A 25,893-nucleotide genomic window follows, 5' to 3' on the forward strand; every position below is an offset into this window, starting at 1 on the left:
AGCAAAACTCCCAAAGGAGATGCAGCTGTACTGATAGAATAGTGTTTTGCGAGCATAGCTAAAGTCATTTAGCAGGAGGTGAAATTCTGCCACCAAAAGATCTCCTTTTGCCAGCCTATTCTGCGCCTAGACGAGGGTGCTTTGATGACTCTACTGTACTGCCAAAGACTGTAGCATAGAAAAATCCATAGGCTTCCTGAATTTCCTTGTTCATATTAAGAGTTTAACTTGAAAGCCTGCATCACACTTCTTGAATACAGGCTGAACCTCTCTAATCAGTCGTTCTCTTGTCTGGCACCATCTGTAATCCAGTACTATTTTAGTGAGCTGGACGACCACTCATCGTGGGTGTGGCCAAGTTTCCCATGGTCCCATAAAGTTTGTTTACAGCCACGAGTCCTGGCTCTCAGTGTTCTGTGCTGTTATTTAGCTGTAATTTACCCCTTTATGGCTGTGTCTACACGTGCCCCAAACTTCGAAATGGCCATGCAAATGGCCATTTCGAAGTTTACTAATGAAGCGCTGAAATGCATATTCAGCGCTTCATTAGCATGTGGGCGGCAGCGGCGCTTCGAAATTGACGAGCCTTGCCACTGCGCGGCGCGTCCAGACGGGGCTCCTTTTCGAAAGGACGCCACCTTCTTCGAAGTCCCCTTATTCCCATGAGCTTTCGAAAAGGAGCCCAGTCTGGACGCGCCGCACGGCAGCAAGGCTCGTCAATTTCGAAGCGCCGCTGCCGCCCGCATGCTAATGAAGCGCTGAATATGCATTTCAGCGCTTCATTAGTAAACTTCGAAATGGCCATTTGCATGGCCATTTCGAAGTTTGGGGCACGTGTAGACACAGCCTATGTCTTCTAAGAGCACATTAAGCAGTGGAAGTGTTAGTAATGCTGCTAGAAAATATTGACTTCTGTGATCTGGCAAATTCTCTCATCTGGCACTGTCAGGTCCCAGGGGTGCCAGACAGGAGAGGTCCAACCTGAACTAACATTATCCAAATAAAGGATAAGCAAACTAGAATCAACAGGAGAGAGAGGAGAGATTGCACAACCAGCGGTTACCCTAATTTGCGCTCTGGCCATGACTTGGAAACTATGTCAGGTATAATGCGGAACTAGGTGTGTCAACTCTATTGCAAAGGAGGCTCCTTGGAACAAGAGTATTCTCTTTTGGGTTTGTGATCAGTGTGCACGATCAGAGTGGGTGCAAAATAGTACCTTACTCGGGCAAATTCTCCCCAAATAACCTTAGCCACAGTGTTGCTCCTTCACTGCACCATATTGCTACATTTTGGCACTAGTTTTCAGTAGGATGTTGAATCATGTGCTGTGTATGTTGAGTTGTAATTAGAGAAATGTGTTCTTCAAACACACTTTGTTAGAAATTTAACAAAAAAACTCCTTGATTCTTCTTCCATTTTCCATTGAAGCCAAACGCAAACCTATAAATGACCTCAGTAGAAGTTACATCAGGGATTACCACTGTCTAGACACGTAGATGCAATATCACGTGCACATTAGAACTGGTTACACCTCAGGCAAAATGTGAGTACAAAGCAGATTTAACGTGCTACCATTTTGTAGCACGTTACACTCACTGGGCACAAGTGAATAGGATTGTACTGTGTGTCAGAACTGCAAGAATGGGCAAATGGCTCCTGTACCTTGACTGAGAAACAGAGACAGCCTGACTTTATACCCTTAAACTGTATTGAATACCTTAAAATAGTGTGAGGTACCATTCAAGCAGTGTGTAAATTTAACAGGAGAACACGATCTTCTCCCCACTCTTGCAAATATATTTGGAATTCACAGTATACAAATACAGGAACTATCTAAGAGTTTCCTGGAAAACCACTTCTGCAATAGATGTATTTCCGTAATATCGTGCCAAAATGGCAATTCTCTAAAAACAAAGCTTTGCCTGTAATTCTCCAAGAGCTTTGCTGCAAATTCCCTGATAATAAATTCCATGGTCTGAGGGAAGGCATACACCCTTACAGTCTCAACTCTCCAAACTTCTACCCCTGTGAAGGAAACTTTATCCAATGTCTGAAAATACAAGAGTGCTTGCCAATGTAGCACATTTCTCTGAACAGACATGTTAAGTGTCTGACCTTGTAAGGCACCAAGTGGCGTCAGCTGCCTTTTATTTTAAAGGCAACGAGGTTGCTCAGGATCTGGTTATTGTATTGTAGAAGAGATGTCATCTAGGCAAGTTAATTTTGAAATAAAAGTCATGCTGATAGACCCAGGTTGCTAACACCAAGGATAGAACCTGCAAGCATAGAGGCTAAAGCGCTGCACTCTACCACATGAGCTAAAGGCCAGCTGGTTCTCAGCTGAGGCTGTAGAGCAGGGACTTCACTCACCCCAGATGATGTCTCAGTTCCTCTGGGTACTACATGGACACAGTGCCAGCTGTTGAAATACTGCACTATTTGGGGCATCCCTTACTCCTCCCGCAACGAGGTGTACATGGATGGTGAAATAGCATGTCCAGTATTTTGAAATATTTTTTTGAAATATGGTGTGCATTCCACAGATGCAGAGTAGCTATTTCGGGATACCATGTTGTCCTGAAATAGCTCTGTGGTGTAAGCATAGCCCTATAGTCCTACTGAAGTAATACTGCTCCCCCAAATACAGCTGTGTTGTTAATACACACAGCTGTTAGCTGTTTTCCAAATTTGCATATTGGCCATGCATACAGAAATGTAAAATACTGTTTACAAAATGACTAGCTATTATAACATGTATACACTTTATACAAGGAAAAGGAAAACTTAATACTACAATAATTTACTCATTCACAATATTTTATGAGTCTTGGATATCAAATACCAGATGATACCCATAATGTGAAGAAATCTTAGAAGCCTGCATAATGATCACCCGTTCACCTGTCAGAGGTTATTGTCAGCCATACACAGAGCTTTCAGTCTGACAGAAAATGATGCTTTAAAATAATAAGCATAGCATTAGATTGATGGGTTAGCTCTGAAGGAAACTGCATAGTTCAGCAAACCCAACATTCAAATACAACCATGCAATATTTTGAAACAGGCAGGTACCTCAGTATGCAAAATACTGTGCTACAAACAAAAAAAAACAGTTGCACACAAGAAACATCTTTCACATATTTGAATTGTAAGTAAATGTTTAAGTCAGGAAACAGACAAGGGTTAGTTGTAAACTTTACTTTGTTTCAAGGGATGTCTTTCATTTTTGTTCCAAAGTTACCTGTATTCCACACAAACTTGGGAGTCCCTCACTTTCTTTTCTTCAGCATTGTTTACCTCACAAATAAAGACTCAAGTAAATGATATTATAAAGTTATTTATGCCAAAAGAATGGATCTCACAGCATGCTCAGTTTCCAACATGAATTATTTTTGCGTGATCTTTATTTTGGCTCTCCACCACACATGGAATTATGTTTGAATGATAATATAGACATTGAACTTACCTGTTGGAGAATTCAGAACAGAGACACAGCTGGGTCTGTGCATCTGGTCCTCTTCATTGATTCTCCTGTTACAGAACATACCAGAGATTCGTGGAAACTCATATAAACTTGCTTCTGCAACTTGTGTCTGTAGGAACAAGATATGTAACCTCAGTTAGAGGCACCTCCCACTTCATAAGACTTATCAGCTAAATGACATCAAAATGCATTGATACTAAAATGTTTTGGTAATCAGTGCTTATCAGATGTGGTCTCTGGTAACTAGAAATAAATGTCTTAGGCAAATAGCACTATGTTCATGATTAATCACTCCATGCCACACCTAAACCAAATTTGTAAAGAATTTTACAATAGAGTAATAAGGCTGATGACTAATTACAGTGCATTCTTTCCCACAAACATTTGGCAGAAAAAGCTAGAGCTGCCCTTGGCCAATAAAAGTAGGGTGACCATCCATCCCATTTTCACCAGGACAGTCCTGTATTTTAGGCAGGTGCCCTGCCCCTTTTTTAAACAGAAAAGCTACCTGTCCCATATATTCAATCCCCCTGCTGAGCTGTCCTTTCCCCAAGTCAGCACAGCTGCAGGTAAAATCAATCAGGAGCTGGCTGGACAGTATGTACTGATCGGCCAGTACATGCAGCTACATCAGAGGGAACTGGGGGCTCGGCCATGGAGGTAAAGTAGGGTATGTTGGAAGGATAGGGCATTGTGTTTTGTCCCCCACCCCTAATGTTTTAAGGGGAACCTGATGCCCCAACAGTGCTGGGCAGCTCCTCCATGGGACAGCTGCTCCCACAGCCAGGGAGACCACTGCAGGCAGGTAGCCCAGTCCCTGCTGCAGGACAGCCTCTTGTATAGCTGCCCCATTCCCCCACACCTCCCACTGCCTCCACAGCTAGGGAGCACCTAGTCTGGGGAGCTCTCCTGTGGGACAGCAAGACCATTCCTGTGTCCAGAGGTATGGGGCAGCTGGGAACAGCAGCCACCTGCTCCCCCCAAAGCACACCCCTCCCCCACAGGACACCCCTCCCCCAGGTGGCAAACCCCACAGGGCAGCCATCACTGGAGCCAGGGAGCATACCTGTAGGATTCCCGGAGCCTAGCAGTATGGGGCAGCCAGCTAAGCCCTGCCCCCTTCCACAAGGCAATCACCCTGGCACCGGGGAGCTCCTCCATGGGGAAGCAGCCCTGTTCCAGCACCCCATGGCATAGGGCACCCAGGGAGCTGCATCTGCTTGGTAGCCACAGCCAGGGAGACACCCCCACCCCGGGGGTGTCCAGTATTTGGCCTAGGGAAATACGGTCACTCTAAATAAAAGGCATTGTTTAATTCATTTGAATTAACAACCAAAAAAGAAATGACAGATAAAAGAACACTGGTGATGAAAAACATGAACCGAAAGAGGGTGAAAGGAGCACAGGAGGGGAACTGGAGAACGGCTGGCCAGGCAGCAAGGAACAAGAAATGACCAGAGGAAGAGCTGGAATAGCAGGAGCAGCTTTTTGCAAGGGAAGCAGACAGGAGATCACCTACAGCAAAGAGGAAAAAGGAGGGCAGCCGCACAGCCAGAAAGGCAGAGGGAGGAGGGGGCCTGGAAGATACCAAAAGAAGCCTCTAAGTAGCAGTTTCTGTTCTGGGTAAAAGAGTCTGGGATATTGCTTGTCCAGCTCCCCAGGCTATCATTGAGAGCAGAGGTGAAGGTTTGTGGGGATAGTTTTCTAGGGGGACGGTCTGTCATCTTGAAAGGAGTAAATGTTGAACAAAAGAAATCAAAAAGTCACTGATGCCTACATTCCATGCAGTTTTCAGGCACACCTGAACTATGTAACTCTAGGAGGTGTCAGGAGTAAATAGGAACACAGCAATTCCATCTGCTAAGATTAATACAAGTGTAAGGAATGTGGCAGCAGGAACGCAACGTTGCTGAAGGCTGGGAAAAATGTGTCTCCCACATATCATCTGCATGAGAACGCAAAGGTGTGCATGTGTGATACCATTCAGGCTAAGCCGAATGGGTAGCAAGTAAGCCATGAGATTTTTGTCTGTTGTAAACACGTTGTAAAATCACAATTTATGCTGACACTCAGTGTGGGAGTCGTGGGCTGTCACCAATGCTATGGGTTGTTGTGGGTGACAGGGCAGTCACCATAGTTGCATAAGACATTGATTACACAGGGCTCCCTGGTTTAAAACATTGTAAAACAGGAGAGGAGAAGTGTTAATTGAATAAGCTTGTCTTGACTCTGTAGTTATAAGCATAGTTTGACTAGCTCTCTCCAGCTGTGTCTACATGTGCCCCAATCTTTGAAATGCGTTTTGAAGTTTACTAATGAAGTGCTGAAATGCATATTCAGTGCTTCATTAGCATGTGGGTGATAGCAGCACTTCAAAATTGATACGGCTTGCTGCTGTGTGTCTCGTCCAGACGGGCCTCCTTTTTGAAAGGACCCCACCTACTTTGAAGTCCCCTTATTCCCATCAGCTCATGGGCGTAAGGGGACTTCGAAGTAGGTGGGGTCCTTTTGAAAAGGAGCCCTGTCTGGACGAGACGTGCGGCGGTGAGGCGCGTCAATTTCAAAGTGCCGCTGCCGCCCACATGCTAATGAAGTGCTGAATATGCATTTCAGCGCTTCATTAGTAAACTTCGAAATGGCCATTTGCGTGGCCATTTCGAAGTTTGGGGCCGTGTAGACGTAGCCTCCACCTGTTGAAAGATAGAGCTGGATACTAGGGGTTTTCATGAAACACCACACTCAAGATATTGAGAGCTGAAATCACAAAGTGGCAGCTGAAGCCCCACAGAGCTGAAATCACAGGTTTCTGCCTTGGGGCAATCCCCCAGCCGCATGACAGATAAGGGAGCAACCGTGGCAGGCAGCTGGTAGGAGGAGTGGTGGATGATGGTAACTGGCGGGCAGCAGCCAGCAGGTGGCAGTCAGTGGGATGCTGCAGACAAGTGGACAGCTAGTACTGCTCTGGTACTGTATCTGTGGGTCCTGGGTCCGGGACTGCACCACGAGAGGTACACCCTGTAACTGTGTGGGGAAAGGGCAAAGAGCCCCAGCAAGAGACTTGGTTCTATAGTGTCTGGGGATGGTATCTTGTTAAAAGGGTTTGTCTCTCCTTTGCTTAGATACACGGCATCTGTCACCATAAACTTGGGGTAGGTTATTGTCATTAAATAAGCTGTTTCTATCTTAGACTCTGTGCTTGCGGGGGGAGGGGGAGGGGAGAGAACTGCCTTACAGGCACCCAGCAAGTGGGGTGAGATTGTCCCACGCCACTGGGTGGGGGCACACCCTCCTCAGGCAGCGGCGGCTCCGCTGGCTTGGCCACCCACAGGATGAATGATGGAAGAATCCCAAAAGACATCCTGTATGGTGAGCTAGCCTCTGGCAAAAGACCTCCTGGACGCCCCCAGCTGCGCTACAACGATGTTTGCAAGAGAGACCTCAGGGAACTAGACATCAAGCCAGACAGCTGGGAGGAGCTGGCAGATGATCGCAGCAGATGGAGGCAGGAACTATACAAGAGCCTTCAGAAGGGTGAGTTGAGGATCACACAGCTAGCAAAGGAGAACTGAGCCCACAGAAAGCACAGCAAGGACCTGCCAGCCACCCATTACACATGCAACAGATGCAGCAAGGACTGTCACACTTCTGTGGGCCTTCACAGTCACAGCCGACGCTGCAAATGAGGATGCCAAACGGAACTATGAAGGGCGCGATCCATAGTCTACATAGACTGAAGGATGCTAGTACTACTGGGTGGAGGCTCGAGCCGGTTGATTGTATCCTTGACAGGAACCCCCTTGGAGCTGAACCTGGCCCTTCTGGCAGGCACCTGGCATTAATAGAAGGGTTACATAAGTAAGTGTGCTCTATTTAAAACTTCAGTTTTAAAGGATCGCTAACAGCAGGTGGGAACACCTAACAATCTGTCCACCTCGTATTTAGCTCAGACACTATGGTTACCTAAACCTTACTCTCTCCAGCCCGGAAGAAAAGCGCTACTAAGCTCAAAAGCTTGTTTGTCCCTTCCACCAGCAGAAGCTGGTCCAATAACAGATATCACCTCACCCACCCTGTCTCATTATTTTTCAAACTGATGCTTTTCAAATGCCCAGCCTTAAGTCTAGTTGTCCACTTATTCTTGTACGAGTAACACATTACAGACTTACACCCCTGCCTCTAGGAGCCATCTTAATGCAGCCTGCACTTTTGAGAGACCCAGTGAGGAACTGGGTTCATGCACTGTAGGTGGGTTTGTGTGGTAGTTCACTGTGGAGCTCTGAGGTCTGTCTGGATGCTAATATTGCTTTCCTTAGGGATTGGCTGTTAACATTAATGCTGCTACTGAAAAGAAACACATTTGTGCAACTGGAACTCTAGGGTAGCAATTTTTTTGTGGGTGGGAATAACATTTTAAATACGATTTTTAATGTTATCATTGAAAAAAACACAAATCAGTATCTAGAAGAGGAAATAAATAGTCTTACAGCAAAAGGAGTGAGTGTGCGGAAAGGGATGTGGCAAATCTCATGAGACATATAAAGGGCACTGTTATAACTTTCATTTTAGAGGGTATTTTTTTTTGTGAGCATAAATTTTTTCTGTAAATCAAAGTTAGTCAGTCTCATATATGTTGTCTGCCTTTGCTAGTGGCTTTTTATTGTAAAATGGCTTTTAGCTAGTCATAATCCACAGTCTGACCTGTCATTAGTCTCACTTTCCTTTGAATGCTTGGTCCAAATAATGTCATGAATTTGGAATGTAGCTGCGGTGTGGTTTCGTGATTATGAAGCAAATAAATCCCCAAATAGATATTATATAAGCTACCCAACAATTGAAGTTTTTTTTTCTATTAATTTTTAATTTGCTGTCTCTGGTTCAAAGAGTAAGAACAGAACAGAAAGAGATCTGTTAGTGGGCCTCTTTCCCACCCCTGCTCAAGAAACCAAAACACACAACTATTCTTAGCTGCCACTATTTCTTAAGAATCCTGTGACTGCACTTAAAGCAGTGGTCACTGCAATAGACACACTCATCTAGAGCAGTTCAAGTCTTGCCAGGAGTTTCCTCCCACTCCCTATTCCCACAATACTCACTAATCTGAAAGTGGTTTTCTGTTGGCAATGTTGAAATGGCCATAGGGGATTCAACCTCCCCTTTGCTCCAATGGCTCACAAAGCCATACCCCGGCTGCATCTTCCAAGGAAAGATTCTACCACCAGCTCAGCAGGTGCAAAATGCCAGTCGAATGTGCCTTTGGTAGACTGAAGGGACATGTTGTTGGTAACTCTCAAGAGCTGCGTCTACACGTGCACGCTACTTCGAAGTAGTGGCACCAACTTCGATGTTAGGCGGCGAGACGTCGAAGTCGCTAACCTCATGAGGAGATAGGAATAGCGCCCTACTTCGACGTTCAACGTCGAACTAGGGACCGTGTAGACGATCTGCGTCCCGCAACGTCGAAATTGCTGGGTCCTCCATGGCGGCCATCAGCTGGGGGGTTGAGAGTTGCTCTCTCTCCAGCCCCTGCAGGGCTCTATGGTCACCGTGGGCAGCAGCCCTTAGCCCAGGGCTTCTGGCTGCTTCTGTGGCAGCTGGGGATCTATGCTGCAGGCACAGGGTCTGCAACCAGTTGTCAGCTCTGTGGATCTTGTGTTGTTTAGTGCAACTGTGTCTGGGAGGGGCCCTTTAAGGGAGCGGCTGGCTGTTGAGTCCGCCCTGTGACCCTGTCTGCAGCTGTGCCTGGCATCCCTATTTCGATGTGTGCTGCTTTGATGTGTAGACGTTCCCTCGCTGCGCCTATTTCGATGTTGGGCTGAGCAACGTTGAAGTTGAACATCGACGTTGCCGGCCCTGGAGGACGTGTAGACGTTATTCATCGAAATAGACTATTTCGATGTCGCAACATCGAAATAAGCTATTTCGATGTTGGCTGCACGTGTAGACGTAGCCAAGGTGTGATTGCAGTGAGGAAAAATAGGGTTACAGCTGCCTGCTGTGTCTGGCAAAATATCCATGAAGCAAAAGGGGAAAGGCTGGGGTATAGAGTGGAAGTGGAGCAGCTGCCTGCTGATTTGCACCAGCCAGACCCAAGGGCTATCAGAGGAACTCAAGATGTAGCTATGGGAGGCATTGAAAGAGCACTGTAACAGTAAGTCAAAGTGGTGTGTTGCAGAGGGCTATACTCTGGCTGGCTCTGTGGTTTGAGGGGCTCTTAGCAATTGTGTAGTATTTGGTGTACATTTAGGGTTAAACTGTGTGCTCCTATAAACTCCATCACACTGCCCAATATCAAGTATGTGGGTGATATCAGTACTACGAGGCGTTCTGCAACATGTGCTGCAAACGAAGATGGATGAATTATTTCCAAAAAAGGTGTTGCATAATAAAATCAGTGCAACAGGTTTAATTTGAAAGCAAATGCATTAAAAACAATAAATGGATAAATCAGAGCTGATGGGGAAACAAACCCTCGTGTTTAATTTTGGCTACTCATATAGCAGCCATGACTCTCCCACATGGCAGTGGTTATAAACAGCAAGGGAAGTCAATGCCTGGTCTGGGGCTTAGTGCTCATCCATTCCCTTCTTCCTATTGGTATTCTGAAAGTTCCTGGAGGCTCGCCTGGCAGGCTGCTGCAGCCTTGTGAGTCTTCCCCTGCCCCACCTCCACCCATAGCAGAGCTATTAACAGAAAAGTGGAAAGCCTTCCAGGTTGCCACACCTTTAAGCATACCAGTGAACTTGTGAAAGAGTCACTGCGCGGTAATGAAACAAAGTAACAGACAGGTGCCAATCCAGAGATGCATACGCTCAGTCTCGGAACTTACTGACAAAACAAGTGGCATGTTACTGTAACAGTTTAAGATTCCTTTCGTGGTTTGAGCAGTGGCCTGCTGAACCTAGGGTTGTGAGCTCAATCCTTGAGGGGACCATTTAGGGTTCTGGGGCAAACAGATTTGAGGAAAAAAAGGATGGTGCTTGGTCCTGCCAAGAGGGCACGGGACTGGACTCAGTGACCTCATGAGGGCCTTTCCAGTTCTATGAGATGTGTGTGTGTCCATATATTTCATTAGTGTGTTGCTGAAGATTATAAGATCACTAAAATAAAATCCTTGCATAGATTTTTAGATGCACAGGCTGAATATTCACCTTTAGCCTTAAACGCTTGGCCCTCCAGGCATACCTTTTTTAAAATACATTCTTCCAAAATACACCCTGAGCAAAAATACACCTTTTAATTACTATGGTGCAAAAACTTGCTTTCAAAGTCTTCCTGTCCATTCCTGCTTTCCTCTCACTTCCCCTTCCCTCCCCTCCTGTGCCCCCCCCCCCGACCTTGAACAGAGCCTTTAAAGGAACAACACAAAATAAATGTGTTCCTTTTTTCTAAAGGCAGTGAGCTTTGTTATGAACATACATAATCATTTAACTGATTAATTTAAAAGAATGTCCTTATTAAGTATTTAACAAACAATCTGGAATGATTACTGTATGAAGGCTTAAGAATACATTTAAAATATAAAATCAGTTTAGGGATAGAGGAAGAAAATGTAAAACAGAGAAGGGCTGCATCCTGTATTGTCTCGTATTTAATGTATTCCGCACGATAGCTGATTTGCCCTTGCTTCAAAGTGTTTGTACATAAATTTCTTACTAACTTCAGGATATAGCAAAAAACCCTGTGACTGACATGGGTTGTATAAGCTTACATGGCTGCACCCTGCCACCTCTTCCAACTGTACTCACTAGGAAACCTAGAGACTTTTAGCAGCATGAATCTGGACAGCTTTTCTGTTTGACTAGTTTATGTACCTCACACCTTTTAAACAGAGTAGTGGTTAGAAAAATAGGTAAGACAGAGTTTATTCTGCCTTGGACGCCTACAGGAACAACAACAAGTGGATTCTAGTCTCTCATTGGCAGTTAGGGGGGAGGAAATTTACCTCGCCTAGATCTGGGGAATTTGATATTAGTACCAAAATTGCAGGTTGGAGGAAGCATAACTTAGTCCAATTACGATATGTGAGTGCATATCTTGGGCATCTGTTGTGCAGTATTCAGTTGCCAAACTTAAACTTTAAAACCTTCATTAAACAAAATCCATAGAAACCCTACTCTGAAACACTCATTTCAACCCCAGTTGTTTGTAAACAGACAGGGCTCCTGCCAAATGTGCTCAGATACCCTGGCAATGGGAGAAGCATGAGAAATTAAATAACCCAATGAGGAGTCCAATAGTTGCAGGTCCTTTGTCACTTTGGTCTCCCCGAGTTTTAGCGTTCCTCTTGAGACCGCTTTCTGACATGAGGCTCAGATGGAGACCACAATTTTCAAAAGGGGTGCCTCCATACTGATGCAGTAGTTAGCTCCTAAAGAAGTGGCCTAGTTTTCAGATATTTGAGCCATTTAGGTGTCTTAATATGGATGTAAGTGCCTAGGTTTGGGCTCCCAAGAATGAAAGTTTGGTACTAATTTCCAAGAGAGTTGAGGACATGAATGGACAGCTCCAAATAATGGGTGGGGCGCATGAGTGACCTTCCTTCATGTAATTGGGCTCCAGCAGCCCATGAACCCTTGGGCACCACCTGCAGCCTCACCCCCACAGCTGCCTCTTCCGTGCTCTCCTCTAGTGTACCAGGGCACCAGAGCCCTGACGTGTCTGCACACATCACTTGATTCACACTCCATCCCCCTCCCTGCCACTTCCACCCCAAGCTGGAATGCCATAGACAGCTAATCTGCAGAATTCCAGCTCTGCAAGGGAGGGGAATGTTTATGTACTGCAATCGGTCTCAATTGGAATATAGGAATGGAGTGTGACTCAGGCTGTTTTTGACTCCCAAAGCCCTAGTAGGGAGGGAGAGGCATAGGAAATGCGGGGCTCTGGTGCCCCACATGTGAGAAGCACTTGGGGGAGGGGGACAGCCAGAGGAACCACAGACCACAAGTGGAGCCCAGTGGTCCATATGCAGCCATGTGCTGCAGGTTGCCCACCACTAGCTTAGGATCTAGCCCAGCTAATGCTTTAAATAAAGATTCAGTAGAATAGGACTGTTCCCAATCGTCATGTATTAAAGAGGGGTGTCTCATAAGGGTAGTTCTGATGACGTACCATCCCTCTAGTATTAACTAGTTTATTCAAATTAAATTAATATGGATAACCAAAAGTTCTTATAAATGAAAATGTCTCAGGACCTTTTATTATTAATTATTTTATTTTATATTATTATTATAGACAGATTTTATCCTCTCTGCTGACTTAAAATATTCAGCACAATTCTTTCTACTACCATAGCTCCTCCCCTGAAGTCAAGCCTCAGGTGTCATATGTGACTTTTGATAACCATCCATCTCCCCAAGTTCACAGAACTGACTGCAATAAAAAAAACTCTGTAAAACAATTTAATCTCTCTGTGCAGCACTATTAGAAACATGGTTTTTATTCTGTAACTTCCTGTGCCAGAAGATGGAAAGGGCAGATTTAGATGTAAGACTGTAACTCCCATCAAAAGAAACAGATATTTTAAATGTCTGGTTTGCTTCATACTCTTTTCAAAGAGCTAATGGGAAGGTCAGAATACAGAGTCAGACAATGGAATTGTTGTCATCTAAAGTACTCTGTTCAGCCTGGATCATCTTTTCACTGGAAAAACATGAGCCTTGAAAGAATGTCACTAAGGCAACAGGAATGAGTTCTAAGAAAAGTTGAAAAAGGGCAGGATTTATGTTTATCTTTGAATATTTTATGTGTTTTTTCAGTTCTGTGGGCAAACAAGCCAAAGAGAGAAGAAAAAAAAGAAAAACTAGAACACACGCACACACACACACAGAGTTAAATGGGAGAATTAGGCAATAAAACAGAAAAAGGAAAGACTGTGATAAGCTCAGAGGTTTGGGCATTAGCCTTGTATACCCAGGCTTGCAAGCTCAATTCTTGAAGAGGCCATTTAGGGATCTGGGGCAAATAGATTTAAAAAAAAAAATTCTGTCAAGGATGGTGCTTGGTCCTACTGAGAGGGTAGGGGACTGGCCTTGATAATTCCTCAAGGTCCCTTCCAACTCTATGAGATATGTATATCTCCATATGCAACTCGTCCAGTACACCTCACCAGCCCAACACAAGCACGTGTCCTAACTAAGGAATGAGTGGGAACCAGTGATGCAGAGCCTCAAGCATGTTTTTTGGAAAAAAGCAATACCAAAAGTGTGGAGACATCTCTGGCACAGAGGGTCCAGAAGCTGAATCACTCAGAAATTCTTGCAATAAGTCATACAAACACCCCCACCTTCTCTGAGCCAGTGGTGGACTGTATGGCGGAAAGTGATGGTATGCCAAAAAAAAAAAAAAAAAGGAGATGGCGTGCTCCAAAGGTCCCACTCTAACCTCCCTTTTCAATTATGTTTCCTTTTATGTCAGCAACTCACCTCCACTTCCTTCCGCTTCCATTACCCGCCACTCTTAGATAGTTGCAGGAAATGTTGGCAACCACAGACACCAGAAAATGTTTTAATTTTCTTCTCTAGTGTAAATCCCTGAGGCTGACCCACTCTTAACTTTGCGCAGGTGGATGTACTGAGATGCAAACGTTATGTCCTAGCACCAAACGACTGCTGCGTTGTCTCGTATTTCAGACTTGTGCCGGTGCTTTGTAACCCTCCTGAAGGCTCCTCAGAGCCAGGTGGCACTCACTCCAGTGGCAGCCTGCTGGGAGGAAGCCCTGCTGAGCTAGCCAAACACCTGGGGACTCAGGGGTTAATTCCCAGCCACAATTCATTTGTTCAGCCAACAGAGAGCTAAATAAATACAGCTGAGCCTATTTAGGAGCACTCCCTTAAAGTAAGCGAAGACCATGTTGAACTGGAGCAGGGATACTGCACTGTCAGTAAGCATCTTAAAAAAAATGCATTCCATGCATCTAGTGAAGTGGACCTTTGCCCACGAAAAGCTTATGCTCCAATAAATCCGTGAGTCTATTTTATTATCAAAGACACTAGTTAAGAATTTAGTTTTTAACTTCAAATATCTAAATATGTGATTTCATTTAGTTTGTACGTCAAAAAACACCAATTGCAATACATGGAAAAACTGAGTGAAACATGGATTTTAATGCATCTGAGATGATGTGCCCTGTTTATAATAGTGGCAGAAAATAGTAACAAAGGGTCAGGCTGCATCAAACGTATAGAATCAGCCCACTCCTGCCTGGCTTTATCTGAACAATAGAGGTGCGGCAAATAATCTAGTGTGTGGCAATGGTGACTACTCATATCTCACTATTTTCCTTCTTGTGAACTTATCTGCATACATACCTTCAAAACTTTATAAAATAACCAAAAGACACAAGCAGAACGGGAGAAACAAACTGTGCAGAGCCATTCTGTAGCTGAAGGGGCATAAGAAGCAAAGCATAATGAAACAGCGTAGTTTAAACATTCAGAGTGAAATCCTGACTTTATTGAAGTGAATGGAAAACTTTCACTCGCTTTCATGGACCCAGAACGTCATGTTAAATGCTAGTAATGGCATCAGTTCCTTAAGTTAACATTCCACACATAAAGAACTGAACTGCTATAAAAGATTTGGATCGGGGCGTTCACATTTGGAAAAAGACTTAGTCTGAAGAATGCCTGAAAGCACAACACTATCTTACAATACAACTTTCCATAAGCTTGGCAAAAAGACTTCATTAGCTTCTGCAGGAATATGTTTTCTGCCCCGTCACAATAGTCAAGTTGAGATTTTCAAAGCAGGTCACAGACCTAAGCTGTGCATTTTCTAAGGCTAGCTGGCTTATACTCTTTTGAAAATCACATCCATATTGGTGTTAGTCTTACAAATGTGCTCTGTAAGTGGTTAAAATTTATACAGCATAAAAATATCAAACTCCTTTTTTTTGACTAACAATACCACTGAAGCGTTTTATTATGATGTGCACAACTTTGGGAAAGTGTCCCTTTTGCATTAGAACCAAGGTTAGTTTCATGTCCTAGGTCTTGATCCATTAGGCAACCTTATTGCTGAAACAGGAAGGGTGTGTCTACACTTGCATTCTTCTTTCAAAAGAAGTATGCAAATAAGGAAATTGAAAGTGCAAATGAGGTATAAATTTGTGTATTGACACCTCATTTGCATATTCTAATTTCAAAAGAACGCCAGTGTAGACATTGCTTTTTTGAAAGTAAACCCCATCTTTGAAAGAATACTTCTTCCCTTGATTTAATGGGAAGAAGGATTCTTTCAAAGATGGGGTTTACTTTCAAAAGAGCAGCGTCTACACTGGCTTTCTTCTTTCGAAAGAAGCTCTTTTGAAATTAGTATATGCAAATGAGGTGCCAAATATGCAAATTTATACCTCATTTGCATTTTCAATTTCCTCATTTGCAGACCTCTTTCGAAAGAGGAATGCAAGTGTAAGCACACCCAAAGAGACTTGACATGTTTTAACATGAGAAACTGGGAGCAAAAGAAACATACCTGTTGTGACAGAGCACAGTCACCAAAGACTCCTTGGGATTCCCCAGTGTGCTGACCATGCCACTGACACCCTCTTTTCTCCTCTTTGGTGCGCTCCATCATCCTGTCCTGCTAAGCCAGATCCACTGGTCTCCCCCAGATAAGGCATGGAGTTGGGGCTACCACACCCTTGAAGAGCAATGAAGATACTTGTCGTCACAGCTCTGGGAGGATGCAGTTCTAAGGTTCAGTACCTGGGAAATCAAATTCCCCAAACCCCAAAAGACTTGGGAGGCTCATTAGATAAGCCCCCTATATCAAAAAGGAGAGACATGCACTGTGGTAGCCTTCCCCATGTCATAACAATTTACACTGGATTTGATTATAAACAAGAGTATTATTAAGCAACACAGTATGATTTAAGTGGTCAGACAGATCAAACTGAGTTTCAAAATAAAATAAAATGCCTAGCTAGTTCTATTCCACTAAGAGTCTCTATTAGGTGCATCAGATGTACAATAGTAACAGAGAGAAAGCCGTGCTAGTCTATATGCTATCAAAAAAAAAAGCAGTAAAGTAGCATTTTAAAGAATAACAAAATAGTTTATTAGGTGATGAGCTTTTGTAGGACAGACCCACTTCTTCAGACCATAGCCATACCAGAAGAGATGCAATATTTAAGGCACAGAGATTACTGTTTTTGGTTCTCTGTGCCTTGAGTCTATTCTGGTCTGGCTATGGTCTGAAGAAGTGGGTCTGTCCCACGAAAGCTCATCACCTAATAAATTATTTTGTTAGGTTTTAAAGTGCTATTTTACTGCTTTTTTGTTTTGATCAGATGTACAATAACTCATATTTTCTCTGAACTGCAACCTGCCCTCACACCAATTAAAGGCATAATTGGAAGTCCACTGAACCTGCTAAAAAGACTCTCATTGACTTCACAAGACACTGGACCAAGCATTGACAACGTTAATGCTAAATGCTAAATTTTCTTCTTCAGATATACCCATTGTATATGTTTTCTACACCAAACTGTTGAAAGCTTTAAGGGACAGTGGTAACAAGACATTTTGGCTATGTCTACGCAGCGCTGTGCCCAGTGCCACTGCCAGCAGAGCTATGTAAAATGAGCTTCTCTGCCACTTGCATACTCCTGAAGCTCATTACCATAGTCCCACGAGAGTTTGGCGTCAATGGAAGGGGGTGCTGGCGCTGCAGAGGCCATGTGGATGTGCCTCTGTTGCCTAAACCACCCTCTGTCACTAGTCCCTTATGCCTCAAATGTTTGAGACATAAGAGACCGGCGACGGAGGAAAGTTTAGCCAGCAGAGGCATTTCTACATGGCTTCTGCAGTGCCAGCACCCACTTCTGTTGACACTGATCTCTCACGGGGCTATGGTAATGAGCTTTGGGAGTGTTCCATTTGCAATCTGGAGAAGCTCATTTTGCATAGCTGTGCCGGCAGCGGCGCTGGGTTGGGGGTGGGGGGGGAGTGCCATGTAGACCCAGCCTTTGAGTAATGGCACACATAGAGACTTCAGAAACGAGTAAACATTATAAAGCCTAGCAATATTGTAACGGGCTGTTAGTAACTCAAAATAATCTGTTTATTCTGACTATACAGAAAGTTTAGACTGAGCTTCACAGTAACCTTTATCATCATCATGCCAAAGTTAGAGAGGGCTAAATATGCAGCTTCCATTGCTCATCGGTGAGGGTGATCCAATCCCCCAAGGAAGAATACTGCCAGTGCAGCAGTCAGATTCAGCGTTTCTGTGATGACGTCACAGGGCTGAATGCATTTCATATTACTTGTGTGAGTGTCGCTAGACCGTGAAGCTAATGGGCATGACACTCTGCAGCTGAGTAACACGAGGGGAGGCTGGTTGCTCAACATGCTTTTGGATGAGTTCCACATTTTGTATTGGCCCCATTTTTGGATCTCATATTTTCAGCTACTTAACATGTTCTCTGAATGTCAGCATTTGCTCTCCTCTGCACACCCCCCGCCACCGCCCAATGCTCAGGGACTGTACAGGCTGAACCTCTCTAATCCAAAACTCTCTCATCTGGCAAGATCTGTAATCCAGAATGATTTTAATTAGCCAGATGACCCCTCATCAGAGATGTGGCCAAGTTTCCTGTGGCCCTATAAATTTTGTTTACAGTCACCAGTCCTGGCTCTCAGTGTCCTGTGCTGTTATTTAGCTCTAATTTACTCCAAATGTCCTCTAAGAACCCGGTAAGCAGTGGAAGTGTTGGTAATATGCTAAAACAATATCAATTTCCCATTATCAGGCAAATTCTCTTCTCTGGCACCAGTCAGATCCTAAGGTACCAAATGAGAGAGCTTCAACCTGTACTATACACCATCTGGAGTTTTCGCTTGGCCTGATGGAGTTTCAAGTGAAAGGAACAAACTTGTATTTTGGCAGAGTTTGCTTTATGGAACCATGTGTGGTAATATTTTTCCATTAGTCATGGAAACATCTTCAAATCTTTCTGTGTAGATGCAATTCAAAGATCAACTTAATAAACTAATCGTTGTATGTTGGGCAGATCTCATTGATCATTGGCGTTGCCATTAGCAACAAAGATCTCACTGAAACTTAGAGCAATCCATTCTGCTGAGAACAGCATTAATGTCTTGACCATCCATTGTGATGAAGAAATGTTGATTGTCAAGCAAGGTGATAACCTGGGCCAACTTGCCATTTCTCAGGATTATTGCCAATTTCAATAGAAATGCAGAATGGTGCAGTGTTGTAATCCGTCACCATCAAGAAGCACAGACATCATAACAGCGCAAGTTTCAATATTCTTCTGCTCGATGTTGATATATTTAGGTTTGCAGCTTTGCCACAACATGAATGTCCGGGATAGAAACCAGGCTGGTCATCAGTCAACTGCACTTCCATCATTGGCACTACTCTACCCGTTATCATCTATCCCTATAGATTGCAGGCTGAGCACAGTAAGGGTACGGATGGTAATGTCTTTTCCAAGGGTCGGGTTTTTTTTCTGTGATTTGAGTAGTGTAACCACTTTGGACTGTCTACACAGCCTGAATATCTGCATTGTGTCCATGCAAGAGCTGAACCCAAGACCTCTGTCCTCTAGTTCCAAAAATGTATAATAAAATACCATTCACCCTAGTTGTCTTCTCACATTTTGAGGTTTTCATGGCTTTTGTCAGTTTATCAAAGTTGAGTTGCTCATTGTGGACTTCCTGTCTCCTAAGGAGCAAGTGAAGTTCCTGCTTGAGTTGTTTCATTTTCCACTTTACTTTGTGGCTGGTTTAACATTTAGAATGACAGTGTGTGATTGGGCTGGGGAGACTGCAGGAATGCTGTGTATAGTGGCGATTTGCTAGGCAACACTAAATCTCACACACAGACACACACACAGGAGCTGAGCAGGACAAATTCAAAAATTAGAGAAGTACTCAAACAGTGCGGTCAAAATGAGATTATTTTAAAATTTAAAGATATATTTATATTACACACACACACACATCTGACCCATGATTTTTGACCATTTAAAGTTGACATAATGGTAATGGAATCTGGTTTTAACCATAACTAAACAAACTCTATCACTTCTAAATTTTAGGAGCCATAGTTGATCTGCTACATAGTTAAAATCCTCACTAGATGGTGGTAGTGTACCACCCAAATAATTATATTTTTTCCATTTGAAACAGCATTTTTTCTAAAAACACAGTTTAGTTTGTCAATTTTTCCACAGATTTTTTGGTACAATTTTGTCATCTTTGTCATAGAAAAAAAGAAAGAAAAAAAATGTTAACCTCCTAAAATCTATATTGAAGCACTTGAATTAGTAACCTAACTTTCAAAAGCACTAAACCCCAGCTTATATTTCAGTGGGAGTGAAAAGATGCTTAGCATCTTTTGAAAACCAAGCCACTTACCAAAATATAGACTCAGGAGACCAAGTCTTTTAAAAAAATCTTGATCTTGTTATTCTCATGAATTGACCTATGATCTGTTGTCTTTAGTCTCTAAGAAAAATAAAGTCATACGTATTTTGGAAATATGGGGATCAGAACCAAATATCTAGCAAAAACAGATGTTATGCCCCATAACAGAGAATACGCAGGTTAGTGGGGATGGAGCATATAGCAAACACTTTCTTCTCTAGTCTGATTGTCAGCATTAAGATTGCTGTTTGGATTTAGTTAGTTAGTTAGTTAGTTAGTTAGTTATTATTAATGATTATTATTCCTGACCTTTCTATCCACCCAGGCTACATCTACATCACAGCAATCTTTCAAAAACAAAAAAGCTCTTCTGGAAGAGATCTTCCAGAAAAATCTTCTTTTGAAAGATCGCATCCACACATCAAAAGCAGATCAAAAGAGCGATTTGCTCTTTCGAAAGAGCTTGGCCAGCCACAGTTCCAGCCACCATTTCAAAAGACAGGGGCAGGAAATGCTGTGGACGGGGTTGCATGGCCACCAAGCCCTTTTGGGAGCACTGGCCAACCACTCCCTTAAAAGGCCCCTCCCAAACACCCTCTCCCTGCCCGCAGTGCTGAGGCCTGCCTTGCTGCACACAGCACAGCAGACCGGGGCAAGGACCAGAAGCCCGTACTGGAGCGACATGGACCTGCAGAAGCTCCCAGATCTGGATGCCATCAACACTGTGTGGCCACAGTCGTCATGCCCACCATCCGTCTCATCCGGTGGGTGAACCCTCCCCACCCTGCTGGGGCCATGGAGTCCTACTCCCCAGGGCCCTGGTCGCATGCCACCCTAGGTGCTCTGGTGTGTCTGGAGCTACCCCAGCAGCTCTGAGTGGTGGGACTGGTTCACGATGGGTGAGTGGGATGAGGCCTGCTGGCTGCAGACCTTCAGGATAAAAGCAGACATTCCTGGAGCTCTGCAACTGGCTCACCCCTGCCCTCCAACACCAGGACACCCGCATGTGGCCAGTTCTCCCCATTAAGAAGCTGGTTGCCATTGCAGTGTGGAAGCTGGCCACCCCAGACAGCTACTGGTCCATGGGACAGAAGTTTGGGGTTGGTAAAGTGGCCGTTGGGGCCATCCTCATGGAGGTAAGGCACGGTTGAGTAGCACACCCGCCACAAGGAGGGGGAAAAGGGGCTCCTGGGCAATAGGTAGGCTCAGGCAGTGGGAGTGAGGGGGCAGGGCTGGGGAGAGGCAGGGAAGCCCATCCCCAGGGGACCATGCCACCCCACTCCCACACAGGCCTCATGGTGGCGGGGAGAAGCGGAAGGCTTGAGGCAGGGGAAGGGGGAGCTGAGAGAGGGAAGAGAATGCCACTGCTGCTGAATTCCCCACCCTTGGATTCCCCCCACCGCTTTGGTGCCCTGGATGGGTCCCACATTGTCACCCATACCCTTGACCACAGCGCAGGCCACTGCATAAATCAGAAGGGCTACCACTAGGTGGTACTGCAGGCCTGCGGGGACAATAAGGGACGTTTTATGGACATCTGCATGGGCTAGCCAGACTGGGTTCATGACACGCGGGTCTTCTGTAATTCCAGCCTCTGCCGAACGCGGGGACCCATATCCCCCACCAGAAGCTCCCAGTCGGGGACATCACCATGTCTGGTGCACGGTTGCAAACGCGGTCCTGTAGCCATGGCTCATGCAGCCTTGCACTGGCCACACGGACCACACCCAGGAGCTGGTCAACAGCTGCCTCAGCCAGGCATTCTACCCGGTGCAGCGTGCCTTTGACCACCTGAATGTGTGAGTCCACTTCCTCATGTACCTGGATGTTAGGCTGCATAATGTCCCCCAGGCCATGGGGGAGTGCAGTGCCCTCCACAACACCATGAAGGGCAAGGAGGAGACCTTTCTCACAGGGGGGATGGGTGAGTCAGGCCGTGGGTGTGAACAGCCGGCTGCAGCCCCAAGCCACCAGGCCCACCATGACAGGGTGCAATCAGGGTGGCCATCTGGGAGAGCTTCACCCAGAGGCCCCAGCAACCTTCCTCCAGGGACCTTCCACAGACCCCTGCCACCCATCCACCTCTCACTGCTCCCACCTCCAATAACAAGGGACATGGGGGTACTGCCCAAATAAACATTTACTCAAACATAGAAACTTCATGGTAAATTAAAACTGTGCAAATAACTATGTACTTTGATGAATGGGGAGGGTGTATCAATATAGATTGTGGGGGCTTGAGATGGGGTTGGGGGCATCTGAACTTGGAGGAGGGCTTTGGGGAGGCCTCAGTCCTCTGAGGGGGTGGGGGGGGCCATGAACCCTGTCAGCCTCAGGATCCCTTACTGGCCCAGATTCAGGGTCCCTGTCAGAGCTGGGATGAGGCCAGGATCATGGGGAGGTACAGCCATGGGAGGGCTTCTCCAGAGTCAGACTTGGCAGTGGGAAAAAGGTGGGCTGGGATCAATGGGGGAGGGGCAATCACCCTGGAGGGAACAGGGGCAGTGGGAGGGGGCAGCAGGGGGAGCAGGAGCAGAGGGGGCTGCAGGGGAGGGAGGTTAGGACACGTGCTCCCTCAGGATGCCGATGGTGTCCCTGAAGCTGCCCATGAGCTTGGGCCAGGCCTCCTGATGTCATGCCAGCTCCGCCTCCTCCACCAACAGCCTCCCCTCTACCACCTCAGTCTGGCAGCAGATGGTGGCCATGTAAGCAGCAACATTGTCTGCAGCATGCCTCCCAGCCCTCTAGGCGCGGGCCTGCCAGGGTCCCTGTGGTGGTGGGGCCCCGGTCCTCTCTTCCATCACTGATGGACTCCCTGGTTCCTTGCCATGGACAGGACTCATCCAGCCCTCGGACAGCACAGCTGTAAGGATGGAAGGGACTCCTGCACCACAGCCCCAAGGGCTGTGCCCTCCACATGGGCAGAAGCCTCCTCTGTCCCCCTGTCTGATGGCCCAGTGGCCCCTGGGATCCCAGGCACGGAGGGGTTCCTGCAGGTGGGGAGGCACATGCCAAGTGCAGTCCAGCCCTGCCCCTCCACACATGTGCAGCTCATGGTGCTATCCACAGGAAAGGGTGCTGAGTGTTGCCTGAGGCTGTTTCCATGAGCTGGGAAGCACGGTCTTCCAGGATGTGTTTGGACTGGGGCCAGAGGTAATGTGGCTGGCCTGCTTCCAGCTGTGGTGGAGGTGGATGCCATGCCCCCACAGCCAGGGGTATGTATCATGCCGGGTACTTACCGTAGGGTCCCTTGAGAAGGTCCAGTGATGCTCTGCTGGCTGTCACCTGGCTGGATGACCTTGAGCTCATGGTCATGACCACTTGATACACAGTGATGCACTTGCATCATCTGAGGGCCCCTCCAGCTCCGTGTCTGGCAGGGTGGTCCGGCTGGAGGGTTGCAGCTGCTCCTCCACCTCTGCCTCAGGGTTTGGCTCACCCGCCATGGTGTCCAGGACTGTGGTTGGTGGGGAGATGTCCTTGGCCCCAAGGAAGATGTGTAGCTCCTGGTAGATGGAGCAGGTAGAAGGTCCTGCCCCTGAATGCTCAGCCACATCCCTGGCCTGGACATGTCACTGCCTCAGTTCTTTCACCTTGGAGTGGACCTGCTCCTGGCTCTGGGTGGGATGTCCCCGGGCAGCCAAGCCAGCAGCCATCTGGGCAAAGGCAGGGGCATTCTGCCTCTTGCCCGTCTTCTCCAAAGGATCTCCTCATCCTGCTATAGTCGGAGAAGGTCCCAGAGCTCTGTCTTGGTCCAGGATGGGGCCCTTTTTTTGATGGCCTGGGTAGGCTCCTGAGACCCCTCGTCTGGCTCCCTGGGAGGCTCCTCGGTGTCACAGGGCTGCTGGCTGCTGGCCATTGTGGAGTGTAACTGATAATGTCCATTCCAGGGGTTGCTGTGAGGGTGTGGTGGTTGACAGCTTGTGTCCCTGCTCCAGCCACACTCTCAGCTTCCTGCCATGGGGTTTCTGGGTCCCTGTGCCTTTAAAAGCAGCCAGACACAGGAAGCATAGAGCTCCAATAGCACTAGCCAGCCCATCTCAGCTCTCCAGCTGGCCGATGCCGTGGGGGACCGCTCTTGACAAAAGAACCCCCAAAGCATCCGCACACACTTTTTTTTGAAAGATTCTTTTGAAAAAAAGGTGCTCTTCCTGATCCAGGACCAGAAGAGTGCCTCCAAAAGAAGCGCCACGTTCTTTCAATTTACTTTCAAATAAATGCATTTTTTTTAGTGTGGATGCTCCAGGGGTTCTTTTGAAAAAGGCCTATTTTTTTGCTTTTTTGTTTTGAAAGAACTTGCTAGCATAGACACCGCCTCAAAGAAAGATCCAGCTACTCACATACTTTATGGGTGAATTAATATTTTTGGAAAGCTTTTTACCCAAACATCAAGGGATGTATTTTCTAGTTAACTTATTTATAGACAAGATGTAATTGTATCATGTTTGCAAAAGTCTCATCAGATGGGAAGAAAGCCCATTCCCATCTTAGGAATTTAAAACAAACAAACAAGGGAAAAAATTGTCTCCAAGCACAAAAGCTTGATATTAGATTTCTGCAAGAGACACACCTTTTTGTAAAAAGAACCACAAGCATCACTTCATACACAATTGTTGTAGTCTATAGATATTTTAAAAAAACCAAGAGAGGTAGCCATGAAGAATTGTACACATGGAAAAAATGGAAGTCCAATTTAATGGAAAAAAAGTGCATATGGTTTTTCCACCCACTCAGAGAATTCACATCTTTTCACATTATGATCCAAGTGAAAAAAAGGAAGAAAGATGAGACCACAGACAGGAACAACAGCCATGCAGCCTGCAGGAGAGAGGAGCTAGCATGTGGCTACATTGTACATGTTGTAAGGGGTCCCCCCTTGGCAAAGAGCTCTGGTGAACTGATGGGAAAGGGCATGTTCCCACAAAGAGAGAGGCACTAAGAAAAGAAGAGAAACTCGAATAATATTCGGAGACAATTTGAAAAATCCTAAGCCTTAGTCACCAGGATAGCCTTCATTCTATAAGCACAGGTCAGTGTGCAACTTGGGGGCAAATGTGAAATCAGACAATAAATGGCATGTCCATGTCATCCGGGCATTGGGAGAAATGCAAGACAAAAAAAATAATAATAATTGCACCTTTTGAAGCAAAAGTCCTGGAGAAAAAGTCTAGACACTGCCAACTGAATCATTTAGACTGGGCTTGATACCTTTCTCCAGTCTTACCTCCTCTAAAAATCATCTAATTCCTAGTAACCACAGCTATTGTCAAATGGAACATTAATTCTCCTAGCCCCTACGAACTAGCTCCACAAGTAGAAATCAACCTTTCTCTAGATTGTCAATCAGTAGTTACCTGGCCCACTTGACTCAGCAAATCTACTCAGGAATTTCTCAAGAGCAGGACATTCAATATGGAATCCATTTCTAGGGGGAGTTGGGGACACAGTTAGTCACCATTGTCGTTGTTTGACTGCGTTACTAGTTTGCTTGGTTTTAGCAACCAGTATTCAGTTTGCCCCTATACATCCATCAGTACCTCAGCAATTAAAACTACATCTGAAGGAGGTATGCATGCATGCATGTCAATATATGTATATGTTGGCAGCAGACGAACAAAGATATTCATGGGGGAATTCTGCACCAAATACCTAAAAATCCTGTGCCAAAAAATTAAAAATTCTGCACGCATTTTAAAATTCTGCTTTTAAAGTTGTGTGTGTCAGTAAATAAATGCAGAGGCTCCAGCATAGCAGTCAAATACATAGGACACTAGCTTCACAAAGGCAAGAGTATGGAAAGAAGGGGGAAAACAGGATGGTGTTTGCAGGTGTCATGTTGATTTATCACTGTATAATGTCACAGTGAGGTAGCCGTGTTCATTTGTATCGTCACAAAATAGAAAACCAGACGTGTAGCACTTTAAAGACCAACAAAATAATTATTTTTTTATTTATTAGCTTTCATGGGACAGACCCACTTCTGATCTGGAAAATTCAGCTAAGGGATGT

This window comes from Carettochelys insculpta, chromosome 1 (assembly GCF_033958435.1).
Source record: "Carettochelys insculpta isolate YL-2023 chromosome 1, ASM3395843v1, whole genome shotgun sequence".
NCBI lineage: Eukaryota > Metazoa > Chordata > Testudines > Carettochelyidae > Carettochelys > Carettochelys insculpta.